General features: G+C 42.6%; 1 protein-coding gene across 16 annotated transcripts in view; it reads right to left on the reverse strand.

Moving 5' to 3' along the window:
• Nucleotides 1-23,360, reverse strand: part of ATXN1 (ataxin 1) — a 247,998-nt gene that overhangs the window by 214,451 nt on the left and 10,187 nt on the right. For 4 of the 16 annotated variants that reach the window (XM_071451510.1, XM_071451483.1, XM_071451491.1 and 1 more), the window contains exons 1-3: nt 8,670-8,805; nt 8,166-8,375; nt 1,604-1,723 (exon numbers count right to left, since the gene is read on the reverse strand). The gene's annotated coding sequence lies outside the window, so the exon portion shown is untranslated. Of the gene's footprint in view, nt 1-1,603; nt 1,724-7,039; nt 7,577-7,611; nt 8,062-8,165; nt 8,459-8,669; nt 8,806-16,208; nt 16,272-23,360 lie in introns of those variants that run through there. The other 12 variants (XM_071451448.1, XM_071451520.1, XM_071451537.1 and 9 more) reach the window with 8 other exon arrangements.

The following is a 23,360-nucleotide window of genomic DNA, read 5'->3' on the forward strand; positions in this document are numbered from 1 at the left end:
TAATCTAAAATGTTTGTTTAACATTGAATATATTGTCTCTCATGCAATTGCAGAAAATACCAGATGCTAAAATATCCAAGGTGACTTAGCAATACATTATGGGTAACACAATCTTATTATTCATAGGACTTGACAAATGCCCTATAAACAACTACTTCTTCTAATTGAGATATGTACGTTTTTCCAGCAGTAATCACTTCTTAAAATAAACACATTTTTCTACAACCCAAGTTAATCTTAAAAAATAAAAAATTAAATGCTTTGTGTAACTGATAACATCGTAACAAAAAACTTTTTCTATTTGATGTCCCAAGTCAATAGCTGCTACCAATTCAGTTCTCTTCCAAAATGGAAAGACAAAGTGTGCCAGTGCATGGGCACTTTGTGTAGTTTTTTTACTCTGGAGAAACTCTTATTGCTCTGAACTTACAGTGGTTACCACTCACTCCCACCATTCAAGCTCCTTTGGAAATTGTAACAGGCCTGTCCTTGCATGTAACTACTTGCCTAGGCAACTTCCCTCTAAAACACAGCACCCTTCCCCACAGCCACAATAAAATGTAAATGATGCACTGCGTACTTTTCTATGACATGCTGTATACATTAAGAAGTTATTCTGCAACGGAGAATTTCTGATCAGCCCTACATAAATAAGAGTGCTTATTGTAATTAAGCTTTCAGATTGTAAATTTAAAAAAGAAACCCTTTGGTTTTCTGCAAGCAATCACTATATTTTATTTTCTTTTATTTAAAGACACAGGCAATTTTATTATGACTCTTTATCTTTTTTTTCTTAAAGCATTAGCAGCATTGCCAATTCCAAGCACTTAAAAATCACAGTATAGGTCCAAAAAACCAGGCTGGCTTAATGACAATCAGATTAAAGAAATAAAATAAAAATTTACGTTCTTTTTATTGGCAGTATGATTGTTGAGTCTTGGGACTTGGTCTTTTCAAGTTATTTTCCACAACCATATGGGAAGGAGAAAGAGAGGAAAGGGACAGCAGCAGACTGATACATGTGCACTTTTACATCTTGTTTGGCAACAGCATTTCAGGGAGAAAAATCAGAAGAACTGAAAGCATTTCTCAAAATAAGAGCAAAAGACACACAGATACATCAGTAGTGACTAATTATCCTGGGAACTATTCTAATGCTGGACAAAGTTTAATGTACAGAAGAAACTCAAGACAGTGGAAAAGCCAAGCAGGCAACAAGCAACAGGAATCCTGAAAATGATCATAAAAGTGAATGAAGGATTTATTCAATTTTACACATGGCATTTTATAACAAGAATCAAAGTCTGCCAACTTTTCCATTCATACTAACATCTTCCAGTAACTGAATACACTCTGACCTCAGGTGAGCATAAAGCCACCCATCTGGAACCCACTTGTTCTGTAAGTCACAGAACTGAGTCACCAGAGTTAAAGGAATTTTTCTGAGCAGAGTTTCTCAAAGACCTCTACTGCCAGGCAAGGGAAGTACAAATCCATCACAGGTAGGTAATCACACAGACACCAGGAAGATGTGCACTTTGCCTAAAGCCCAGAGCAAACAGTGTACACTTGCTGAAGGAAATAAAAGGCATTGGATTCTCACCTTATTGGCAGTGCATAACTGTAGGGTGAAGAAAAAAATGATGGTGGTCACTGTCCTACAGGGTCAAGAATAAATTCACAGCTTGTATTGCTTGCCCATCTGGCTTGGCCTGCAATGTGACTGTTGATCCAGGAGTTGAGGAGATGGAAACCAAAATAAAGAGAAACAAAACCACAGTTAAGAGTCAACATTTACAGTCATTTACAACACACTAAGGTATCCCAATGAAGACTGAGAGAGGCTGCTTTTACTATTACTCAAGCACAAATAAACGATAGATTTAATTCTGCAGACAGAGCTCATCCAGTAGAGAGCATAGCCCATTTATTCAGAGTGCTCTTTTCCTAAATGTGATCTTAATGAGGTGAAGAATCATAAGCAAGTGGAGATGACTGTCTTCACTGCCAACAGAATATATTTTATTTGAGAAGCAGTAGCATCCTGAAAACGTAGTGCTGCAATTACTACTACTAGGTGAAAAATAATCACCCATTGATATGTGACTTTACCTTGTACACTATTTTGTCATTAAAGGTGGCATACTACAGTTGATGCTTATTACTGTAAATTCCCAAAAAATATAAACAAAGAAAAATTTTAACAATGTAGTTTTTAAATTTTTTTCTGTGATTTTGCTCAGCAAAATCATGAAGAACCAGCACTGAACTTCTGCTGACATCACCTACTAAAATACATTTGGGGTTTTCACTTGGAATCTCACCAAATATTTTTATCACCCTTGGTACAATCAAAGGATTTAGTGGGACCATTTCTCCCTCACTGAGAATCATTTCTGTTGTTTCAGTTTATGAGCATACTTACTTGTTCCTATTTAGGGAAGGATTTACACGCATACTTAACTCTAGATAGGTTCTTTAATCAATCCTCATTCAGCAAAACCCTCACTGGGACATCTACTAAAGTAACTTTGCAGACTGGGACCAATGCACACATACAGATTTGCATGTGTTGTACAACCACTTCAGACTACAGCTTTGAAAGGAAAAAAAAGCCATGAAGCATTACATTCTCAACACATGCACTGAGATCAAAAAGGAGTTATGATCATGGATCTAGTTTTTGTCTTTTTGCAAAAAATCAGGAATCTGCAAAGTTTCTTACATTTTAAAATGTTAGTCATGCATCACCTCAGCCAAAACCATGTAAAAACCTTCAATTTTCTCATATAAAGAATGTGAACCACTGAATAAGACTCCAAAATATAGTGCCTTTGACCGAATACCTGTATATTTATTTATCACATTTGGAGTCTTGCTTAAAAGTAAAATGAAAGGATGAGGATGGGATTTTCACTTTGCAAAGCTTAGGCTATTGAAGTCACTGTAATATAGCAAATGAGTCCTTTGCAATGAAATATTTACCTGTGCCAAGCCTGTCATACTTCTCTTTCTTGTTCTAATTATATCTTTATCTGTTAACGCAGAGTTGGTTACAGCAGTCTCAGAAGAGACCTACAACTAAATCTGTTATCTGCACTCTCTGAATTGTACACACCATACCTGCACAGTTCTCCAGAACAAGCAAATCACTCACAACCTGTGTTGTGAGTGACACAGCCTGACTTCTCTCAAGCATCACCAGCGGCAGCTGCCTCACACGCTGGAGTAGGTTTGCAGCCAACCAGTGCTTCAGACCATCTACGCAATCCTGACAAGCACTTCCTTTACAGCCTGCCACACTTTTTTTATTGCATTTCCCCCTCAATTAGTACACCACAACAAAAGCAGTGTGCATATGAACAATGACAATCCTAACTGTCATCTGCTAAGATGCGCTGCTAAACCTCAGCAAGGGGAAAAATTAGGCCTTAATTTTGTTTTACTAGACATGTTACCAAAATAATTGCTTTAAAATTCTAATGTTTAAATCTTTAGTTGCTTTTCAGGTGACTGCATTCAAGTGTCTATTTTCTTAATTAATGGGAAACTGGGCCACTGGATCTATTACATAAAAAAAAATTGTTAAGTGAAGTTCCATGTCTCTTGCAAATGTCTTTTAAAACAAAACTAGTTTTTTCAACCTTTCTAAATAAATTCAATCACGCTAGAAAAGCAAAGTTGCACTGTTTATTTTTCAGAAAAGTTTTTTCAACTATGTATATATTGCCTTTTTGAAAATAATTACTTTCTAATAGTCTTAGTCACACAGGTAATTTGTCTTACAATAAAATATGTATAAGCAGCATGCAGCACACTAAGGCTCACACTACAGGAGTTATCCTGCTCATGACTGTTCCACTCTCTCCAGCCAGTCCTCCTAACAAGCTCTTGTATTTCAAGACACCTCCTCAGAACGGAGGCGGCTGCACCGAGCAGAGGATATTCCTTCCTAACCAGAAGGGCAAGTTAGTTGAGGCACTGAGAAGTTGCACTTCAGTGCAGGAAATTGCCTGCAAATACCCTGTCCCCTCACCCCTCCAAGAAGAAACACTCCTGCTCAGCAGGCAGGCTGAGACCTGCAAACTCATCACACCAAACCCAAGACCGCCACTGCCTGTCGCCACAACAGCTGAACCATCAACAGGCATTTCTCATTGCCTCCTCCTCCAGCTCCAGCGCTTTACCATCAGAGTGATTAAAATATCTATTTTACTGAGATATTTCTGGATTGCTTTATGTTCCAGCCTGGTACTACAAACACTCAGGAGCTGTGGGTGCTGATGATTTCTCATCACTGAGACACAAAATCCTCCAGGCCAAGTTCAATATTAGTGTCAGTGCACCCAAGATTAGTGACTGGAGTAGGGGTGTTACCCACTTCTATAGACACTTAATGCTGCTCCTTAATCAGGCAAAAATACTATTTAAGCCCACAGTGCTTTTTGCCATGAAAAGCAATATAGAGAAAATAACAGTGATATGCAGCAAATCACTTTCTGAGCTTGGTTATTCTACTACATGCCTGGATTAAATCCAATAAATAGAGTTATTTGAGATATACACCCATGTAAGTGGCTCACAATCCCATCCCCTGGAGTTACTCCAGATTTATGACATTAGAACACAGTGCCAAATTTAGTGCTTTTAAAAAATTATACCTACATTTATGGAAAAAAGGCTGAAAAGAGTCATGTTCAAACAATGAGAATGAAGACAAATATACATTGCTTGGTGAAACGTTTTTAAGAGCAACATGCAGGTCAGAGCTAATTATATTACATATCCTTTGACGCTGTTATAAACCGTGTCAGAAAGTCTTATTTTGATGAGCACAAATGCAAAATATACACCCATACTAGAAAGAAAGTATTTGCTGAGGCAAAAATTATTTTTATCATGAGAAACGGCAGTCAGCTTTCACCTAACACACAGAAGGGCCTAGACCTTGCAAAGAACTATGAGGAGGTTTCAACAAACCCAGAGTGACAATACTGACATCAAGTACCACCAATTTTCATCTCACCAGCCACAGGGTGTAAAGTACAGTACAGGAGTGGAGAATAACAAGCCTGTGGCCTATGATGAGAATGTTGGAATGGGAACTGTTAGCAAACACTGCTACAGCCACCAAACAGTTAAACCAGACAGACGGGGATGGGGGCGGGGGGGGGGGGGGGGGGGGAGAGAAGGAAGGAAATAAAAAAAGGAAAACTGTGAAGAAACTTTCATGCAAACTTGTATAAGGCAAAAGCATTTTTACGAAGTACCACACCTTCATTAATTTGCTAATAACACACGCAAATGGAACTGACGATTTGGCTGACCTGCTAAGTGCGCCACGTACGGTCCCATCTGCCTGACACTCCAGTGGGCAAAGAACACCCTTCCCTAGAAGTTCGGCCATTAGGAACCCACCACTGGCATCTTTCAATTTTCGGAAAGCCCGAGGCGGTGGCCGCGCCGGCCGTACGCCACCAAGGCGGCACACGCAGGGCTGGCGGTAGCCCGCTGGGTCGCCCGGCAGCCACACACGCACCTGGCTGGCCGGTGAATACGGAGAATCCCGTCTGTTACCATGGCAGCCTGATCTAATTACATGACTGATCAGGGCTGGAGTAAGCGCGCTGAAAGCCGGCACCGCTGACATGTCGCTACATGATGAGAGAGACAGACAGACAGCCGAGCACGGAGAAAAACCTATCGACCTCTGCCTTATGTAAAAAGTGAGGAGATTACAGCCACCCTTTTAAAACAGCTGCTACCCGTAAAATGCTGGGCCGGTTTTACGAACAAATTAGGTGCAGTAACGTACAATTACTACTATTATCCTGCAGCATCACAAAAATAACTACGGCGCAATATTTTGCCTGGCCATTCTCAATTTCCCTCTCCACCATTCATAACCCTTGCTCCACATGATAAAACTGCACCATCTCTATCACTCGAACAGAAATAGATTAACATGAAGCCGGGATTTTCCTTTAGGGGACGGTTTCATTCGAAACCGAAATTAAAAGTCCTTGACTTATCAGTGTGTCAGCAGAGTAACTCACTATGCCCGATCGTATCTGACGCGTGAAGTAACCATTACTGCATAAAATACATAACCATGAGCGTTAAGGGTTAAAGTGTAAGCTGCTTTACAAAATATGAATTTCTTTACCATATGAAAGGGAAAAGGTATTCGGCAAAGGTCATTTACCTGCACACCCTTCCCGTTCTGTACACAGAAATCATCTGTAAAGAGGAAGGTTTTACAAACCTAGATTTCTTCGTCTGGTTGTAAAAGAAATGCCTAAAATTTTTCCCCAATTCTATCTGGAGTTCGGGCTCATAGGGGAGAGATGCTGCTCAGAGGAGTCCCTATTACACAGCATACGGTAAACAAAATAAAAATAGCCTGTCGTTCTCGTTGTCTACACAGTGCATTATATAACGGGCTTCCGACTTGTTTTCTTTTCTATTATTACTCTTCAGTAATTCCTCCTCTTCAATAACATGTAAATCGCTCCCAATTCTGTCATTTTATTATTATCGCTATTACTATTACAGTAGGAGCTAACGCTTTTCCAGCACGCTTTAATTTAGACTTTAATATATTCTCAGGAATCACATTGACAGATTCAGCACCCACAACCGTACACGGGGTCATTTATTTGTTTTTCTGCCGGTAAATTACGATGCCTTAGGGTTAAAAAAAAAATCAAAACAAAACAAAAAATACATGAACAAAAAAAACCCTAACAAATAACCAAAACCCAAACGACAACCAACCAACCCCAAAGCCCCGCAACCCAACCACCCCCACCCGACCCAAGCAAACCCAGAGGCAGTGGGGGATCGGTGAGCGGCAGGAGGGCAGCGGTCGCCACTGGAGGCGAGTGGAGCCCCGGGGCGGCGGCGGCGGGGAACCCCTGCCCCGCTTCCCCTCGGGAGGCCGCCGGCCGGACCCCACAGCCGCGGGCGGGCAGCGGGGCGGCGGCGCCCCGCCGGCCCCCTTCCCCCATCCCTCCCGCCCCGTCCCTCCCGGCAGTACCGGGTGGTGTCTGCAGCCGGCCTGGGCCCTGAGTGAAGCGAAGCGGGGCTGCTGCCGGGCACATCCCAGCGCCAGCGCCGCCTCCCCCGCCGCCGCCGCCGCCTCCTCCTCGCTTCATTCACCCTCCGGCAGCCGCCCAGCCCCGTACTACATACGCCGTGCGGTGGCGGCGACCGGCCCTGCCGGCGACCGGCCCCGCGCTGCGCCCCGCCGGGTCCGCCCGGCGTACGAGCCCCGCACGGCCCCCCCTCACCGCGCCGTGCCCGCCGCGCACGCACACACACACACACACGGCACCGCATCGGCACCGCACCCCCCGCCCGCACACATACACACACACACACACACACACACGCACGGCACGGCACGGCAACCCACACACACAGCCGGCACCGCACCCCCCGCACACACGCACCGGCACCGCACACACACGCACGCAGACACACCAGAGCCCCCACGCTCGCACACATACACCGCACGCACACATATACACACACTGCACACACACATACACACACCGGCACCGCACACCGCCCCCCCGCACACACGAGCACACGCGCAGTCTCACACACCCCGAGGCCACCGCCGCTGCCGCACCGGGGGCAGCCGCGACTCGCAAAATGTCCACCGTCCCCGCGGCCACCCACACCCCGCCCGGGCCGGGGGGAAGCGGGAGGGAGGGAAAGGGGGGGTGAAGAAGGAGGAAGGAGCGGAGCGGAGCGGAGCGAAGCGGAGCGGGGCGGGGGGGCAGGGCTGTACGAGCGGCTCTCGCCGCGGGGCCGCCCGGCCCCCCGCTTCCTCCCGTGTCCCGCATCCCCACTCCGTTTTCTGCGCGGCGTCCTCGGCCATTTCGCGGCCGCCCCCCTCTCCCTCCCTCTCCCCTCAGGGCCAGGCCCGCGGCGGCAGCGCCTGCGGGCTGGGCCGGGCCGGGCCGTGGCGGGCCGGGGGCGGCCGCAGCGAGGCGGGCTGCAGCCCCGCAACGGGGTGGGCAGCGCGCTCCCCTGCCCCCTCAGCCCCGTGTTTTTCCAGCTGGAAATCGCCGGCGGTTTGCAGTCTAAACAAGGGAAGAAGCCGCGGGCGGGTGGGGGGGAGGCAGAAAGCAGAGGAGGAAAAAAAAGCCACTTACTGTAAAGTGTCAGTGGAGGTGGGGTTGGCGGGGGTGGGGGGGTCAGAGAGAGACTCGCACACAAATGTCTTCCTAGCTGATCACGGGGCTTGGGTCTGCTTTTTGTTTGTTTGGCTTTTTTCCTTCCCCCTGCAGTGACACAGGTCCGGGATGTCTCCACCACTGTAGTAGAAATGATGTCTGCGGTACAGCGCTCGCTCCCTCTCCGCTCTCCAGCATGTAAATGGGTAATAGAAGCCAAATATGGAGCAGTTGGCTGCCTCTGCAACAGCTCAAGGATCCTACTTCATGCAAAAGGCGGGGGGGGGCGGGGGGGGGAGGGAAGGGGGGGAGAGAAGGGAGGAGGAGGAGGCAAGGCAACACTCTGGCAGTCGGCCAAGAGAGCCACACAGATTATTGCATACGCACGGCACCGCCGGGCCAAGGCGGCCTTTAACCCTTTGCGGGCCGCCGCACGCTGCCCGGGGGCGAGCAGGGGGGCTGGGGGCTCGCCTCGACACTTACCTCCTCCCTCCCCTTGTAACACTTCAAAGGCCAGGCTGGCTCTCTACGGTGGGCTTAATCCCTGCGCACGCCAGTGTTCCAGAGAAGTCCCCGCTCCTGTAGCAGGCTGCGTCGCGGGGCTCTCAAATCACTTTGCAGGCGGAAAGAAATGAGATGGGGAGGGGAAAAAGAAAAAAAAAAAAAACAACCCAACCCCGAACCTATATTGTTTAAGGGGGAAGAAACAGACAGCTAGCGACGTGTGCTGTCCTTCAGAAAAGGCAGGGAATGCTGGTTTAAAGGATGCATGAAAATCGGTTGCTCAGTCAAGGCTAGTCTGTCTCTCTAAGGGAGGAAATAAAACTGCTGGAAACCAGGGAATGCTCTGAAGCAGCCTCTGCGAGAGTCAGAAGAGGGTGATTTTATTTAAGATGCCATATTGCATTTTGTTGTGGCGAACTGTGAAGTGATTTAGAGCAAGAGCCTGCATCCCACTCCCTTTTTCTGAATTAGTTTTATTTATCCGGATCCTTGGCATATGCTTGAGTTGCTTTGTAGAAAGTACCTTCCACTTCATTCAGACCAAAGAGATTCTGACTCATACCATCTCTGAACTACAAGACAGACAGGGCTGAACCACGCATGTTTGGGTACTAACTCCCTCTGGATTCCTCAGCACTGGTTTCATCAAAGATCCCTTTGCATCTCTCCCAGCTGTCTGCAGACCACCGGGAGCCACTCCTGAACTTCCCCGCATCCCCCCCCCCCCAACTATGGCAACTTACACTCCCCTGGCACTCCAGCGTCAGTGTGTTACTCTCTTACTTCCCTCAACGCAGGTGTCTGCAAACTACAGTGTTGAGCAAATAACAGGCACAGATGCAAAAGAGACCAGAGAAAACATCTTCCTTCTGGACTGTCTCAGTCTGATCTTCATGTTAAAAAAATTTTAAACAACCCCCCACACCCCCAAAAATCAACTTACTAAGCTAGATACAACTTAAAGAAATAAAACAAATTATGAAAGCAATTAATAGGACGAATGCAGGCAAAGGATGGGAGGCTATGCTTGCATGCAACCCATCAGTGGCCCATAAGAAGCCATTCACTCTCTGCTTTGGCATCAGGAAGAGAAGTAGAGTACAGAGGCCCCTCCCCACACCAAGGACGTTGCAAGAGAATGTTGCATAAATACCAAAGGCTGTTACATGCCAGCTCCAAGGAGCAGGACGCTGTGGGGTCCCAGGCCTCAGAAAGGCCTGAGACATGCACTCCATGTAACATGGCCATCCAGATCAAGCTGTTTATTGCAGCTTGTACCAATTTGCCGTGACAATAAGCTCCAAGGTACCAGATTCCTAGCAAGTATACCTCCTATGTGTCCCTTTTATATTAGCATTAGGTTTCAGCTGCAAATTAAATCTAGCATTAAGAGTCTAGATGCAAAATACCCTAGGACTCAGTTTGCCCTTATGCAGATCAGCAAAGGAGTCCCTTCTATAAAGGACTGTACTGGCTTACTGTAATTGCTAAAGAACGTACTAATAACATTGTAAGCCGCAGCATTCTGGATTTAAGAGTTGATACTGTAATACAGGCTAGCTTTAGCAAACATAATACCACAGCATCTCCTGTATCTTTAGTTCAGGTTCACTATGAAAATCAACACGATTTTCTGTTCTAGCAGTGATCTGAGACAGAAGCAGCAACAGGCCAAGATATCTTGACAAATATGCTACTCAATACCTACAAGAGAGTGAATCTAAAGCAGCAAAGCAGACAGCAAAATCGTATTCACCCAGCTAATGTAAGGTTCATTGATTTAATAAAAGGAACCAAGGGAAAGAGACAAAGACTGGAGATTACTGAAAATCAAGTGAAAGCCCTGGAGAAACTGAAAACCCATCATCAAGGTTCAATTCAGAGTACAAGGCATTCTGTCTGCCACCTTTTTTATTCCAGTAGTACAGAGTGTTACCTCAGGAGAAAGGAATCTTTCCTTCTCAAACATTCACCTTGCCAAGAGGTGTGGCACACGCAGAGAAAGAGAAGCCACATTCATGCTGAAGCAAGCTTTGGGCAACTTTCCCTTCTGCAGCAGGCTCATGTAAGAGGCTTGTGTGTTCCTCCGCTCTGTGGCTATAGTGTTTGCCTCAGGATCCTCATTTTTTTGCCACACTGTATAGTCTAGGCTTTTACATCTTTGTCTATGTTTCTGCTTCAAAGTAGAAAAGAGACCCCCACAATGTAAGTGCACTGTAAGTTAAAGCAATAGTGCTTTACTTAGCCAGCAAGCACTTAACCCATGGCTCTGGGAAGTGCCACCAGCCACATCAGGTTCATAAGCCACTCTCACCTCGGTTCTGACTTGATACATGTTGATTGCACTAACAGACGAGGGATGAGGGGACTATGCCTCTACGAACACGGCCTAACACACATGATATGCAACCATGTCACAAGATGTCCTTGTGCCTCAGCAGCCCCCCTGCCCTATGCTGGGCCTCAATATATTCCCTGCACAAAGGATTCCACAAAACATCAAGGTGCTGATGAAGGCAAATAAGTGGGACACAACCCACAAAGACCCAAGCGTTTTCATTTACTGCTGGTGATGTGCTGAAACTGATAGGACTCCCAGGAGAATATAATCTGACCAAAAGATACTAAACAATTTGGCAGGCAACATGCACACTGTCTAGAAGAAACTGTTTTTCAATTCACTAGTTGTAATGTGCCATCTACACAGCATGTTTGATACAATTAATAGTACGTATAAAAAATGGAAGAATAGAAGGCATAATAAGTTGGATTTTTTTTTTTTAACACTAGCATTCAGGGAAATGCAGTGATTGACATTGTATTGAGTGTGAAAAGTAATCTCACAATTATTGATCTTTACAGTTCAGATCTTCAGTCATAAAATGACATTGTTGGTCTCATTACAGCCTCTAGTGGACAGTAGTAATCCACCTCACAGACCTGTCATACCATTTGCTCAAATGGCAAGCATTATCGAGGCAGAGGTTACTCTGAGAGAACATGAACATACAGGTCATTCTTATCCACCAGAAAAAAGGATTTTTGAATACAATCAAAGGTTTGCTGTCACTGCTCGTAAGGTGCCTTGCTTTACTATTCATGTATAGCATTGGCTTGTAAATAAACAGAGAACTTCTGCTATTAATTTCAGCTTTTGACAGCTTTCATAAAACTAAATTAATCTCAAATATTTTTATAACAGAAAATATTGGTTGCCATGTTTTTGGCTTAAGTAAGATGTTTTTATTCCAACTCAGAATCCGCTGACTGTCCAATTCACCTCCTATCTATTTACAGCTCTCTCACATTAGATAATTTTTGCTAATGCTGTTATTTTTGTTATTATTTCAGACATATGCAGCTGATTTAAGGTATTTTTACAGTTTTAATAAATGAGAAACTATAATTTGGATTACAGCTGGATAATTAAGGTATGCTTTCCTCAGGAAAGTTAAAAATATGCACGATCTGAACAATAATGTGTTTGGACTATATCTTTAAGTGTCACTTGTGTGAACATAACAAAAAATGACTAATGTCTCTAATTTTTGTGTATTCACTTAGAAATGAATGTATTCCCTGTCAAAACATCCCTGTTGATGATGTTCTCCAGAACTCTGTGATTACCTTCAGATGCAAGGAAATTAGATTGGTAGACACAGAGAACCAATGCTGTCTCTTTAAAGCCACAAGTATCTCATGCAAATTAACATTTAGTGAAAGGAGAGTAAAGCATTCATGAAAACTAAGCAAGTATGTAGTGCTACGCTGTGACTCAAAGATAAAAATCTTATCGTCTAAAATGGTGGTCCTTCACAAGTGAATTCAAAGGAAAGGCTGCCATTAACTTTTTTTGTTTTATTACACTGTGGCTAGGTAAGGATTGTAGGGTGATGAAGAAATCATTATTTGTCATGCCTTACAGTTTAGGTAATGGGATATTTAGGTTTAAAAATGTTTACCTTATCATTATCTTGATTTTTTAAAAGAAGCAATCAAGTTCTCTTTAAATAACAATAGCTTCAATGGCTTTAAAGAAACAATAGATCCTTAGATGGAGATCTGAAATGACATACTGTATTCTTGTTGTTGCTTTTTTAAAACCAGGCAAAGCAATTCATGTGGGAATTAAGAAAACTGAAGACTCTTCTAAAGTCTCAAATCGAGTCCAATTTGGTCTTTTGAATAAGAGGTCAGTCAGTTACAGGTCCCTGCTCTGAAGGGAAGACCTGTTAACTTACCAGTGACCACACCAGGATGGACCATAGCCACAGTCAGCCCCATAAGCTGTGGCAACCAGTGGAAAATAAAAGTGCTCAGCCCTTCTCTAGGGGTTCTTCACTGGTCTAGGCAGCTATCAAGTAATAAATACTGTGCTTTATGGCCAGTGCTCTTCAGCCATCTGAGGTCTCAATCTGTGTCCTGGTCTCCATCAGTATCTCCCCTGACACTGCAGCTACCCAGATGGCTGGTGTGAGCAGAAGGGCCAAGCACAAATGGAAACTAAACTGTCTTATTCCTGGAAGTGATCATTTCATCTTGGGGTCAAAGTACACCAGCAGAACACAGGGGAAGTACAACTCTTCAGAAATGCTTTGTTTCCAGGGATGTCAAGGCAGTAGTGTTAACAAGGATTAACATTCAACCAACATTCAGGAGAATTTGCCAGCCACTGTCTGGGAGAGGGCTCTCAGGTGCTATCAGGGAGCAGCCAGAGACCACATGCCCTTGTAAGAGACACATGTTGTCCCATCCCTTTAAATCATTCTTGGTACAGAGACTTATCTGGGAGTTCATTTCCCAGGATTTTTTCTGTCTCTTAAGGGTGTTATGGTCTAGACAGATTAGATTAGCATCTACTCTGTAAACACCTAGAGTTGGGAAATATCTCTATATCTCTGAACCTTTCTTAAAATGTCTTACCCACATATAAGGCACTGTGGTTTCCAAAACCTGTTAGTCTCTCTGATCAATGCTATACAGGTTTTGATAAGTGCCATGAGTTTTTATGAGAGGAAGGGTATAGGCTAGAATGGACTGGTTACCTGTTTGAACAGACACAGAAGTTGAAAAAAAGGATTTTTGACTCCTAAATCCTTTAATGGCCCCAACTGAGCTGTTCTGGTCTATTGAACAAATCCTTCCTACCTCATGGATAATCAACCTACCAGACTTCCAGAGCCGCTGTGCTCAATGCTGCTGCCAAGTCTGCTCCTTTGGTTCACATGCTAAAAATCTTTATGTTTTGTTGAGAAAACGTGCAACTTATAATGATAGCTATTTTCTACTCTTACTGTCTCTACCTCTTCACAAAATATGATACACACAGGCCTTGCCCCCAAAGCTATCATGCAAATTCAGAAGTCTGGTTAACCAAACTCATCCAATATAGGTAAGTTTGGGCTCATGCCTTGGTTTCAAGACAGCGAGAAGTGCAAGCTGTGTAATGTTCAAGACCAAAGTTATTTTGTATCTATATCTTCTTCAAAAAGAAAACTAGTAACTAAGACAGCATTAACCGGAAAGACAGTAATGGTTCTCAAATACAGCATCATCTACATAGGAAAGAGCTGTATCTCTTTGTTTTCAAAAGGTATCATATAGCAAAAAACTGCAGTCACTTGATGCACAGGAATGAAGACTTTGAACAGTTCCTAAACATCAAACAATAATTGAAATGGGATAATTTTGGTATGAAATAATTGCTATATCCCCTCATATTTGACTCATAATTGGAAAATCACCAGGCAGAGATGAACAACAGTCATGACAGTGTATTGCCTGGAGGGTAGGAATTCCTCAGCCTTGCAAGGCTTTGACCAACCTTAGTGAGCATGGTAAACATTTGCCTTCAATTTATCCAATTACAAGCTGACAGGATATTTTTCATGTTTCTTCTGCAAGATGACAGGTACATGCCCCCAGAACCCTAAAACTCCAGAGTTTAAAAAAACCAGTGTCCTGGGAAAAGTGACAGGAGGCCTGAGGTGGGATATGACATTAAAGCAGAGCTATTTCAGCTTGTGCAGACCCTTTTATAACTAGACTGGCATCGCTTTGAATTCTTACTGCACAAAGGCAGCATCTTTCCCTCAGAGATCTGCCCGATCCTCATCCTCTCTCTTTACTCTTCAGCAGAGGCCTTTCTACTAATTACAAAAAAGGTTCTCGGATTGATTGAGAAGTAATATCATGTGTCTCTCTTTCCCCCTACCCAGTTTTTCCTCAGAAGAACTCCCATTTATGCCTGTCTTACTCTGCTTGACCTGTCCTTGGTGTGCTCTCATATCATCCTCACATGATATTATCAATTTATTTATATTTAAGGTAATGAAAGATACCCATTCAAAGCTCTAGAAGCCCTGAGACATAGCAATTACAAGCAAAGCACAACAGTGTGAAAGAAGTTTTATCAAAAGGAACTTATCTGGGCAATCAGGTAGACCAGAAACACCTGCATGCTGAAAGCTCATCTCTAGTCTTCTTCTAAAGTGGGTGGGGTTTTGCCTCATAGCCTCTTCAAAGATCATAAAATTCAAACTCTTGTGAAGTGTAGGTTCTATCACATGGACAGATTTGCTCATTCATTGACTGTTTTGTCGTGGGGTCAAGTATAGCCAAGAGAATGGAGTGGACACCTTGGAGGCAGGACCATCTCACGACCAGCTTTCCTACTCAAGAGACCCTAGTGCTGGAATGTTTCCCACTACAGAGTTTTCACAGCTTATACTCTCATAGAATCACAGAATCATTAAATAGAATCATAGAATGGAAAAGACTTTTAAGATCATCAAGTCCAAATCATCAGCGCAGCACCACTCCCATGTTCACCATGAACCATGTCCTCAATGCTTTAGCCATACATTTTTTGAACACTTTCCAGGAATAGTGACTGCACCACTTCCCTTGGAAGTCTGTTCCAATTCTTATCAACTCCTTCTGTAAAAAAAAAAATCTTTCCTAATATCCAATTCCAACCTCCCCTGGTGGTGCAACTTGAGGCCATTTCCTCTTGTCTTGGGAATCCTCTCATCTTCTTTGTGCAAGAGGACATAAGAATGGCCACACAGTGGCCATAGGACAGCAGTGATCATAGGCAGATGCTTAGGGAGACATGGGCATTATATACTACTTTATCCACATACTATCCAGCCTCCCACTATTTTCAGCTTAAGGAACTTCCTAAGCAGAATGTGGTTTCTGCCTGTTTAGTGACCCTCAGTGGATTTATCTCCTAAGATTTGCACAGTCTTCTCCATCATCATCTGTGAACTGTAGGTATGTGCTATGTCACATTGCACAGGTCAAGTCCTTGATGCAAGAAGAATTCCCTCATCCTGCCTGCTTCATTCAGTGCTCCTAGCTCTTGCACTGAGACAGGGAATGGCCAGTCCCTACCCATACTCTCAATGCTACACAGATCTTTGAAGCCCTCTCTCATATTCCCCCTTCTTCCAAGCTGGAAAGCTTGTTGCCAAAAGCAGTCAAAGTCTTCACTGCTTCTGCTGCAATTCTTACCTGGTTTTGAGTCCCTGTCTTGGTCTTAGCCCTGAGACGTCCACACCCTCTCTGTTCTTCTGCCTGTAGAAAAGTGATAGTAAAAATTGTCCTTTTATTCCACAGAACAGTGGTGACCCAGAGAAGTACAAGTATTATTACTATAAAAGCAATACAGAATGCTCTCTTTTCCCAAGGCTTAGCCAAGGACTTGGAAAAGCAACAATTCCACATATCAAGGACAAGAGAAAACAGTAGTAATGTAAACAAAAATAAACCCCTGGTTCTATCTACATTTTTTTCTTACTTGTTTAGCAACACATGCCGACTAAAACCCTTCCCATTTCATAAACTACCTTTGTCAACCAGTCCATTCTTGTGTAAAAAATCAGAACTGATGGGACATCTCCCACCAAACTCAGATTATTTCACAGAATTATATGCATAATAGGTCTGAAAATATGCCATGCTAAAAAAGTGGGACTGCCAGATGGTTTTCCTGCCATTTAATCTGTCTCTCCCCTTTCCATGATATATTTCATTTCTTAGGACACAGGTATTAAGTCATTTCTCTCTCTTAATTGGCCCATCTTCAGCTAGGTGTGTAAACTTGGTGTCTAATTTAAGGTGTACAAGTTGTCCCATTGTCTTAATGGTTCTGAATCATACATTTAAAGTGAGCTTTGTGCTTGAGGGTATGGCCTCATGAACATATTTTAGTGAAGCATTCAAGGGTGTGGATTTACAGGACACCAGCTACCCTGCAATAACTGCACAGATGAACACCCTTTGCCTGCTGGTAAATGCAAAGCAAGTTAGCCCAGAGAGAGTCTCAGCCAAGATCACCTCTGCCCTCAGTACAATTCTTTTCCTGCTATTCCCTGAATGCTGCTCCTTTTGCAGTAAGCATGACAGTTGCATATGGAGGCACTACCACCTCCCTCCTCTCCATAGTGATCCATCTCCAGACACAGCTCAAAACATATTTTTTCTTAATACACCCCAAAATCTTGCAAACTGAAGTCATATTTAAGGGACCTTGCCAGCCTTGCTGCGTTACAACTTCAGCCTTTTTTCTCTTTCATGTTTATATGATAGGATATATTCTTTGCAGAGTCTTCATCATGTATTATGTATACATAAGTCCTCTAATTCTTGAGCCCTCCTGTTTCCCCCTGCTGGTTAAAAACGCATAGCTGGAGGGAGCAGGGGGGGTGGGAAAGGGCAAGCAATTCCTCAAACAACTCTTGAGTCAAAGCAGGTACCCACTTTGGGAGGAGGGAGCAGAGGGGAGAGACCTTGTGACTACTGAATACCCGTGGCTGCTGCCCCCAAGGGTATTTCTGAGAGCCTACATGTATTGTTACACAATGTATGTACTTCACAGGGTCCTGAGCAGAGTTTATCAGCTGTACAGAAATTCCTGCATAGTTTATCATCTGGGCAAGCATCCCAGCACCACTGTTGTCTCTCGTTAGAGTCTCTTCAGAGTATCAGAGGTTCCCAGGAACATTCCCAGAAGCTTTTAGCTCAGCATGAATCACTGCCAAGTTGAAGAGTTTCTTCGAGTCCTTTGTAGCAATCATCCTGAAAATTGCAGAAGAGTAGCTTGCAGGCTCTACAACTGTCCCTAAAAGGCTCAACTTGTACAGGAGTCATTGTCTGGCCTCCAAAAACATTTATCTGAACTAAGACACATTTATCTCAACCTTGCACACATTTAAGGTCTCGCCAATGAGATCACAAAATCTCCTTGTAGCTGGAAATAAAAATTTTTCCTTTGATGATTTTCTAAAATCTTTTTTATTTTAGATTCTAATAATCCCACAGATCCCTAAATGTGGACCAGCACCCCTTTCCTGTTCAAACTGGATGCTCTAGTCAGTTATATAAGGCCAAGTTTCCTCCCTAGGCAGTTTACAGCATAGGCACACAGGTTATGCTGTCTGCAGTAAATGATGCAGTGAAATACTCCATTATGTGACTTATCTCTCAGAACAGTTACCTCCTGAGAAAAGACTGCAGTTTTGAGGCCAGCTGACTTTTCAGAAATGGCAAACTATCAATCACCCAGAAAGGTAGATTTGTCCAAAGGTGAAATAACAGTGTTTTCTTCTTTTAACCTATAAAAATTATAATTTTCTGAAAACAAAATGAAAGAAAAATTTCCAACAACCACCAAGCCCCTTTTACTCTTGAAGAACCTGCTTCTCTCTCTATTTATTTTGCTTTCTGAGTATTTGCCTTTCACAGGTTCACATTTTTAATGCTTCTTACTAGCCAAAATTTTAAATGGATGACTTAAGTTCCAGTATATTGCTTCCTCTGAATCTGTTACTCTTGTAGTGGCACTTTCCCTTAGTAGCACATTGAACTAGTGTAGTTTATGGTCACCAGTTCCTAGATTCCCTCTAGTGCTCAAATCTTCAATGAACAGAAAGATAAGTGTGAAGAATTTGCCAGCTTGAAATGCCTGCTATCTGCACAACAGACCAAAAATTGGTTTTTAACTTCAAGACTTCAAACTCTGAATATTTGGCTGTATAATTAAAATCTGGATTTTTAAAATATGGTGAAAATACATTTACCCTTCAAATGTTTCACCTGTTAGTTATCCTACTTCAAACTCTTCAACTCTGCAGTGTTACTATTTGGTTCTCTTTGATGTTTGTTCCTTTTAAGCTAACCCCAAAGAATTTCACTCTCACCCACCATGGTTATCAAGTTGTGCTTTGTTAGCACAGTATATATATATGTAAGTATTTATGATATACAACTCTCTTCTGTCCTTCAGATTATTTAGGAATTAATACCTTATATACATTGATTAATAGCCCTTCTTTCTTGATATTTCTTTTAGGAGAGTTAGGAATGACCACTAGATAATCACCTCCATCACTTGGTAACACTGCTCATGGTCTGGTGTATAACTCTTGTGTAAGGGTGGTTGGTATGTAAATACCCTCCTTAATCGTCATTGTTTGTTTCAAGGATAAAACAAACAAAACAATAACAAGATCTCCTTTCTTTTGCGTGCTGGAAGCACATGTCATTAATATTAATTAATTTATTTATTTAAACTTGGTTAAAGCATTTGCTCTTAGGCTGGGAATGTGACTGCCAAGTTTCCCGCCTGCAATTTTTTACGGCTCAGTAGTAAACTCCTGAAAATAGGAATTTGAAATGGAAATAGTGACAGGCCTTTTAACTACACTATAATAAGCAGGGTGTTTTATCCTGCATACTGTATGTCGTTACACAATGGCAGCCTATCATAATGTGCACAGAAAACAAACAGGGTCTCTTTAGATCACTCTTCTGGCTAAAACTGGGCAGACAGAGGAAGCAAAACAGGCTGGAAAGACAAAAGACTAGAAGGTCAAGAACACCACACCCAGACCTAAGCCCTTCTGTTACACAGTGGAGCACAGGGATCTTAGAGAACTTGCGCTTGAATAAATTGACTTTGATCAGCTTGCCATAAAAAAAGAGGTGTAGCCTGCTATATTGGTAAAGGAGGTAAAGAAGGAAACTTGCCCATAGTCTTAAGCTGCAAAGTAATGTACCCAGGCCCACCCTGTTACGCAAAGCTCCAAAATGTATGTTTCTTGCAAATGTTTCTTATTTACTTGTAATAGTATGTTTCATGTAATTCTGCATATATAAAACACAAGAACATTAAAGCTGGTTTGCACAGTAGCTTTCCAGCGACAACTGTAAAGTGCAATTTTTCAGAGCTGCTGAACATCCAGAGTCCTAAAAAGTCACCTGAGTTTCTTCAGATCCACACCTGTGTAAATGCCAGCAGTACTGCATCTTTGTGAAAACAGAACAGTGCTACTGCTTTTTATGAGGTATTTGGCAACCAGGAAAATAACTGAATCACATGTGCAGAACAGAACAGCAGAGTATCTGGGACTTGAACAGAGCACTTCTGCTTTGTAGAACACATGCTTAAACGCTGTATATTGAAGTGCCACATCACATCTATTTTTACTAATTGAGTTTACTTGTGTTTGGGCACTGTACCAGCTACTCAGCAAGTCCAGGAGATTAATGTAAAAGCCTCTCTGCATTTAGAAAGTATAGTCACTCTAGATTTACAGCTGCTTACTTTGAGGGTGGCTGACTGCTGATCCTGGTGTCTTTGAGCAACAGATGGTTTTCTGAGCTGCACTGATAATGAAAATGATATAATTTACCTCCTAACATTGAAATAAAGAGGCAGAAAAAAAGAAAAAGCAATATATTCATCTTCTATAGATCGCATACCTTAGTACACAGCGGGATAAGAGGAGGGGGAGGCCCAGTTAAAACTCAAGGAATAGTATTAGAAATTCACATGAGGACAAACTTACATAAAATAACCCATCCTGATCTGGACTGTGAAAGTATTGGTCCTTGTAATGTTAGAATTTATAGCTTTAATCTTCTTAAGAGCTGCATGGCTCTTCTCACATGCAGGGAAAACAGATTTGATGTTTGTGAGATTAAAACTACTGAGCTGAACTTTGCTTGTTATTGGCCAGAAGCACTTGGAAACCTAATAAAGCATTCCATTAAAATCTTGGCATTTTAGTAACACAAAAGAAGTAGGCCTCTCAAAATATGAGTCCAAGGCAAAAGGACACTTTGGGGGGTGGGGGGAAAGATTGTGGAATTTGGATTTTAACAAAGTTTGCAATGACTTAAAAACAGATCAAAGAAAACATGAGGTAGAGGGGAACAATAAGTGCTTGATGTAACTAGCAATGTCCAATTCTTTGTTGTTTAAACTTTATTACATTTGAAGACACTTTTTCATGTTCTTTTAAACCTCATACTTTTGTAAGTCTATGAGTAGCTGGAAAAAGTACAATACGTCACTGACTGGCTGTGTGGTCTCTAAACAGGTAGTGTGAGGCCTGATTTCATAAACTTTGAGGATCCACAACCCTAGCTGAGATCCAGTTGGGCTACTCATATCCTGGGCTTTAGATGATCAGCTTTATTCTGAAATAAAGAGCTCCATTAAAGCTGGCTAGGCTACAATTTTAGGTGCACAGGAAGCCCACAGTGAACACGTATGCATTTGTAATCAGTATACAGTTTGGTTTGATCTATGAAGTCACAACTAATATTTCTGTAGAGAGAGGCATAATACTTGTGGTGATGGTATGAACTGAGTTCAAAGCATGACTGATCAAGGGTTAGGATCTTATCAGCAGTGGTAAAACCTTGTACAGTACCATTTGCCTAGTGCCAGCTGCACTGTTGAGAACCCTTGCTTGCCTTCGCCAAGGTACAATGAAGAGAAGCCTCATACATTACAGCTTTTACTGTTCTGCTCTGCAGGCAAACAAACAGGTAGAAATAGGAAATATAATCAAGTTTAACAGAAGTAAAGCTTCATAACCAGCCCTAAATATAAGTCTCTTGCTAGGGTTCATTGACAAGGTTTGGGGTTTTGTCACAAGGCAAACAGCATTAATTCCAACTCACTATGAAATTACTTTGTCCTATCTGTACTGACAAAGCCAACCATGAAAACTATGCTAAAATTTGCCTGTGTATGGTTACAGCTAAATGAGATCATCTACATTCATTCTACTTACAGAATCAGGAAGTATGTAGGCTATCTTCTGGAAAACTTGTGGTTAAAACACTGGGAAGCCTGTAGGGATGATCAGGTAACAATCAAATGCCTACAAACAAATTTTAGCCCAGATTTTACCCCACACAGAGAACCAGTGTTGAACGTGGATTACACAGCTGGTGTGAATGAGTCCTACACAAGCTCATCCCATTGCAGATGACCACACAGAATTCACTTATGCAATTCTATTTTCTGCCCTTTCAAAGGAAACTCCCCTTTACACAGCTGAACATTACTGGGTGCTCATAAACTGGCTGCTAACATGGCTGGTATGCTTCATTTTTTGTGGCACTAACATATGAAGAGCTATCTACTGCAACAGATGCTCTTTGACAGTGCGAAATAACAGCACTCAGACTTAAACTGTAAATTATAAACAATCCCTCTCTAAGTACAAAATGAATACACAGAATGGGGAGCCTTGTCAACTAAGATATTAGTAAATCAGGTTGAGGAAGACAAATTATTCATTAAAGCTAAAGTAACTAAAATTTTATTCAGTTGACATTACTGTCATTAGAGTTCTCCTGTTCTTTGCCATAATTGGTAGATATGAAAAAGAGTAATTATAAGCAACACATAGTAAAATCAGCTACATGTTTTCTTGCTATGGAAAAACTACATAAAATGTTTCTGTACTTCCTTTTTATTAATTTTTATCAGTAGAAAAGATGCTATATAAATGCTTACCAGTGGTATGTGCCTGGCCATATCAAGACTGGCCTTTCCCAAGGGATTTCATAATTATTTTTTCTCCACCAAACCACAGACAGGACTGCGAATTAAAAGTGACCTTGATGGCCTGGTGGTGCAGCTGCCATGTATTTGATTATAAACTTACTGGTACTAATGCCAAGGAGTGGTACTACAACATAAGCTGAAAATGAATTCAAGCATAGCTTTCTTCACAGAATGTCCCTGGTAACCTGGCTGCACAAAGCATTCAATGCACAAAGATTTTTTTTAAACCTTTAAAAAAGAAAGCATTCCTTTTTTCCTCCCCATGTCTTCCAGTGCCAAGTTCTCCAGAAGGATGTGCTCAGGGATAACACCCTAGATTGCAAGGACTGTAGCTACATCTGGAGTACTTGTGATATCTCAGATATAAAACTTCTTCAGAAAGGACATGGAGAACTTGGAGGAAGTATGGGTAAAGGAATGGGCACCCTGTTACACAGCACAGTGGTTCCTGCCCTATAGCGGCAGCCTCTCAGGAATTCCCAAACACCATGGCAGGGATGGTGAGCACAAAGCTGGCCTTCCCAAATGCATGCAACTTCCCACCACCTAATGAGGGGTAAAATGAGCTGGCAGTTCATAATTTCCTTCAGCATGTGCCAAGAGAAATTTTTATGTCACTCAGTTCAGGATCAGACTTGCAAGGCCCAATTCTTACGGCTTTAGAAGAAACAGGTATGGCCAAGAAAAGATCCTGGCAGCTGTCTGTAGGCAGACAGCAGACTTGCATTTCATGGGATACCTGGATGGGAATCTCAAATTCTGCAGAATGACAAATGCAGCCTGATTTCATCTCATGC

Source organism: Agelaius tricolor, unplaced genomic scaffold, assembly GCF_023055355.1.
Source record: "Agelaius tricolor isolate 1412-34295 unplaced genomic scaffold, bAgeTri1.0.p SCAF_2, whole genome shotgun sequence".
Taxonomy (NCBI): Eukaryota; Metazoa; Chordata; class Aves; order Passeriformes; family Icteridae; genus Agelaius; species Agelaius tricolor.